The sequence below is a fragment of the Tupaia chinensis genome, unplaced genomic scaffold, assembly GCF_000334495.1.
Source record: "Tupaia chinensis unplaced genomic scaffold, TupChi_1.0 Scaffold000292_1, whole genome shotgun sequence".
NCBI lineage: Eukaryota > Metazoa > Chordata > Mammalia > Scandentia > Tupaiidae > Tupaia > Tupaia belangeri.
The window spans coordinates 3,236,597-3,242,054 of NW_006159777.1; positions in this window are offsets into that span (position 1 = coordinate 3,236,597).

The following is a 5,458-nucleotide window of genomic DNA, read 5'->3' on the forward strand; positions in this document are numbered from 1 at the left end:
GGAGGGGGGTCTTGGCGCACTTCTCGCCAAGCTGGCGCAAGCTCACGCAACCTGCCAGCCCCGGCCTCTTTCAGCCTCTCCTGCCCTCCTGGTGTATCCACCGCCGACTCCTTCCCTCTCAGTCTTCCCTTTCCGTGTGGTCACTGCCGACTCTTTGGCCTCCTCTGCCTCCTCTGCTCGGTCGCATTCCCGCTTCTCTGTTCTCTCCTCTGCCCTCCCTTCTCTTCTCCCCACTGTCCGTGTCCTTGTTCTCGTTTTCCTACTTCCTCTGCTCCCTCTCCGCAGACCCTGTCCGCTCGTGTGCCCTGCGTGGTGGAACTGCCACGTGGAAGGCGCGGTGCTCAGCGACCACAACGGCCGGAGTCCAGCCTCCTGGCCCCACGCGGATGGCGCTCGGACCGCCTCGGCCTGGCGGGCCACGTCCCAGGTCCGCGCCTCTCTCCTCCTGCTTCCACTTTGCCCCAGACTCTGCGGCAAACAAGTTCTCAGATCTGAAATCTGCGGGCGTTTAAAATAGCTCAGGAAGGAAGGCATTCGATTGGGCTGCTGGCGTTGTCTCTTCTATTTTCAACCAGAGGCAAGAAATCTCAGACCGGCGTGTGCGCAGTCTCGGGATTTTGGAGTCTGGAGCCTGGCGCTCCTTCTGGCTTAAAACCGAATCATTGTAAAAGATCATCGCCGTAATGCCTACTTCACAAGGCTGGCCTTCAGAGTCCTTTAACCTAGTTTCCTTTCCTTGGAAGCTCTCTGCACCCCGTCTCCTCCTCCCTAGGTCGGGAGCTGTCTCCACTGTCCCTGCTCCACCGGCCTTTCCCCAGCCTCAGGGCCTGGATTGCCTCCCCTACCCCGGCCCTGACAGCTCCTTTCCCCTCGCTGGGCTGGGACCGCAAGCCAGCACCTCTTCATTAGTTACTATGTATCTTCCACCTCCAGTCCCCACAGAGCATCTGGCACATAGTAGGGCCTCCATAAATGGGTCGTGACTGAGCGAAGGCGGGAACACTGAGAAAAGCAAGTGTGATGCGTTTGATGGGACAAGGAGCTCAGTGGTCGCACTACCTTGGTCTCCCACTGCCATTTCTTGACAGTTTTGTTTTTCAGTAAGGAATGGCGACTGGCCGGCTCCCTTATTTCACTCCCTCCTCCTGCTTTTCTCGGTCCCCTCGGCCTGTAGCTCTTGACCAGTCTGTGCAGCCTTCTGCGGGAGGCGGTGCACCCAGCTGTCGATTGCGAGGGGCTTTGTCCACAGCCCTGGTTGTGTCTCCAGGTTAATGAAGTGGCCTGATCTGCAAACACCTGCCAGTGGGGCTCGACCTGTCCCCACGGACACTTCCCACCCTCTGGTGACTGCACCCAGGCATCGCCAGGCCCTGCTCCCCCAGGGCTCCCACCTGCACTGAAAGCAGTGGGGCCTCCAGGGAAGCCGTAGACACACCCTCCAGGAGGCTCTCTGGGACCCAGCACACCTGCTTCCTGGGGACAGAGCCCAGCCAGGGGACAGGGAACGAGGACCTTTTTGCAGTGAGAGCCAGAGGCTCTGTTGACTAGAAACCAAAGAATCCTTCTTTTCCACTTCCCCTCACACCAGTTATCTCCACTCAGTTTGAATGCTTGAGGTTTCGTAAGACAAAATGGCTTTCTAGAGTCCTGGGGCAGATCTTGAATCACCTGGGCGCTGACTGGCTCGTCTCCGTGTGGTGCTGGTCTCGCCACCCCTCTCTAAGCCGGGGCTGTCGGGGCTGTCAGGACACGGGCCTCGCCAGGGCACCAACCCATTCCCGGCTCCTTCCTCCACCGGCAGGGAGGGGGCCACATGCCCTCCGTTCTGGTGCAGAGCTAGTGCATGGCTTGTGTTCCAGGTGCTATGGTTTGCAATAGTTCCAGACGTGTAAAAGCAAACTAAGGAAGCCCGTGAACTGGTTCCCCCCCAGGGCCCCTGGCTGTGCCGACTGCTGTCTGTGGAGCTGGACACGGCCTCGAATTGCCAGGCCGAGGAGGTGGCGGCAAGGCTGGCTTATTCCCGACGAAGTAACTTCCAAGCATTGCTCTCCCTCGCTAGCCAGCGTCTTAAGTGCAATGCACGTGACAGGGTTTGAAGGACCGAGGGGACCCTTGCGTCCTTCCTTAGGACATCCTCTGGAGGAAAATTTTACGTGGACTGGAAGACTAAGATGGTGGTCGTATCTGCAGAGGGCCAGACATGGACGTGAAGGGTGGAAATGCGGTAAATCACCCCGAAGTCCCACATCTATGGAGGCTTGATGGATAGGCTAAAATTTGCCAGTTATTTTTCTTTCCTAAATTTGCTATCTGTTATGTGTGCTTCCTGGAGAGAGAGGCAGAGAGAGAGAGAGAAAGCACCTCCATGGGTCATGGTCACAGTGCACCCCCTTCTCCTCCCTTTCTCCCTCCTGAGATTTGGGCACACAAACTCCATTTGGCATTTTTTCAAGCCACCGGATTTGGGATTCAAACCTTGCAATTGGCCACGTGGGACCCAGCCACCTCAACTGCCATGCCACCGCTGGCCTGGTTTTTCTTTTTGAGTTGTGCTACTCTGACAGCAAGCAGCCGCATCTCTGACAATACCCAGTGTGTGTCAACTCCCCTGACTTCGCGTAATACTGTGAAAACAGACATGGACGTTTGGGCCACCTTTGGCTTTTCATTACATTTTTTTCCGGCCCACTATACCTTCACTAATGAGAAGCAGCTCTTTCGGTTACATATGGGCAGTGGGACAGTATCCTGGCTGGCTGGGTAAGATGACAGAACTTCGGAGTCCTTCCCCAGCCCATCACGGAGGGGTTTCTCTGAGTCCAGCCATCACCTGGGGCCACGGCAGCCTTCTCAGAGGTTGGAGGGAGGATTCGGTGGGAGCTCGTGTACAGCGTGACTCAGGAGCTGTCAGTCTCCCCACCACCTTCACATCTCCAACAAAACGTGCAGCTTGCTATCAAAAAGCATCGCGAAATGACACTGCACTTTAAAATGCATTGGAGCCTGTGTCTGCTGGGTTGAGTCAGGGCTTGGGCTTGGCCCCATGTTCGAAACCCAGAGTCAACGAACAAATAGGGAGGCAGGGGTGAGGTCAGGGCAGGTCTGTTATGGACCGGAGGAGGTGGCCCTGGCCTGGCAGAGTCCTGACCCGCCCAACATCTGGCCCATGGACTCGGCAGATACCCAGGAGTCTAGCCACTGCACTGCGGACGAGGTCGTTCGTGTTCTTACTTTTCGGTCTGCTGAAAAACGTCCCTACCCTGCACCAGCAGGCGACACACTCGAGTGGGCTCAGGAAGCATTTTATCCTGCCCTTGGCTCGGGCGGCCCCGCTTAGGCTTCGTGTGCACGCTCTGTGGTCTCCCCTGCCCGGAGTGTCAGAGTAAGCAGTGGCCAGGGCTCGTGACCCTCATCGAGAACAACGAGGCGCCTGTGTGAGCAGGCAGGGAGACTCCAGAGCCACCGGCCTAGGCTCGGCAAGGAAGCCTGCTGGCAGGACTGTCACCAAGCCAATACAGGGCAGTACTCACAAGAACCGCAAGCACTCTGCCAGCCCGAGAGCCCAATGGGCTCTGCCTCCAGGCCCCCAAGAACCAGGAAGTTCGTGTAGATTGCTAGACACAGGTGCTGCTCACGTGCCCAGGTCTGTGCGGAGGGGTGCCTCTGTGTCTGTCTGCCTAGACACGGGACCCACACTGTGAGCCCAGCTCTTTACTTTTGTAATGAGGAGAGGAGAATTGGGAATGAAATAGAGGGGAAAGAGAGACATTTGCACATCTTGTTTGTCAAACAAATTGAAGAGGGGCTCTCAGTCTTATAAGAAGACTGTCCAGCCCAAAGTTTTGCGTTTGGAATATCTTTCTGGCCTGTGCTCAGACTTTCAGCAGGCTCTCATGTATGCAAAGAAATGGTGACACTTTCCTTTTCTAAGAAATATTCTGTAATCTGAAACATACATATATATTTAGAGGTTTTTGCAAGAGGGCACATGCACTCACCAGAAAGACAGAGAGAGACAGAGAGACAGAAAGCGAGAAATCACCCCCCAGGGGGAATGGCCACACCGCAATCCCTTCTCCTCCATTCTCTTCTTGGGATCTTGGGCACGCACGCACACACGCACACCCGGTGTGAGTTTAAGCCACCAGGTCTGAGACTAGAACCACAGCAGACTACATGGGAGTCCAGTGACATAGCCATTATGCCAGCTGCTGGTCCCCTGAAATATTTCTTACAGTCGTAGGCTTTCAAGAGAGAGCTGAACTTGGTGAGCTATTTATAAGAAATGTCTTAACCATCGAGAGAGAGGACAACACAGCAAGTATGCTCAGAGGACAGCAGAGAAACGAAAGGATAATACAGCCCAGCCGTGGTCCCTCACGTGGCCGACCCTGCCCCTGCCAGCCGAAGCCACGTGGGAGACCAGGTTTGACTCCTGGCACACCTTAAAAGCCAGAAAAGACGACACAGTGACTCAGGAGGCTGACCAGGAGTGGCCGACGTAGTGAGACCTGTCCAGAAATAGGAGTCGTCGTCGGGAGAGTCGTCGTACTGATGTATTGCTCTGTTTTTCTATGCGAAAATGCGTCGTGACTGCCGACAACCCAATTAATAACTAACAATAATAAGATGTAAGATTCTAGCATTAAATGTTCTCCTAAAATACTCAAAAACAACAAGAAAAACCTTAAAAAAAAAAAGCCAAAATGTTATTTTTCTAGATATTCTGAATCGAATGAACTTTTGCTTCCATTTGCTCTCCTGGGGACTTCATCAGAGAACTAGCTGACTTTATTCGGAGCAGACAGCCCCAAGGACAGCGATCGCGGTCCCATCTGCGGTTTTCCTTCCGTACTTGCAAACGGGGGATGCCCAGACCCCGCAAGGCCATAAATACCACAGCGGATGAAGGGACTGGTGCCACTGGGCGCATTTCCCTTACGCAAGCAGTCTGCCTTTCCAGATGGAATGCGAAGCCGGCCCAGAACAGAGGACCCCAGCTCCGGCCGCTCCACATCCCGACACGTCGACTTAAGTCAATTACGGAGTCGCCTCGATTGTGTCTGCGGGACCTGCCAAAACATCTGGCCGTTTCAATCAGTGCAAGGAGGATTCTGCCAAGTCGGGGGAATTAGTCAAATTACTCATTTGTACCGGAGAACAATGAGCAGTTTTCTCAGGGTAGACAGCAAGCGGCTCTAACCGCAGAGGGTTTGTTTTTCTTTTCCGAAGCCAGGTGCCCTGCGTCCCAAAGGAGGCTGCGCTTCTCGTCGGTTAGCCTGGGAGCTGTTCTGGCGGGTCCTCAGTCCAGGGCGCAGCGCTCGGGAAGGCCCTGGCCAGCCGCGGTGGGTTCCAGCCCGGGAATTCTGCGCTGTCAAGGTTGCCCGGGCCAGATCGAAGCCAGGCTGGGGTGGGCAAGTGCGGAGAGGAAGGCGCAGGCCCCCTGGCATTCCCGTGC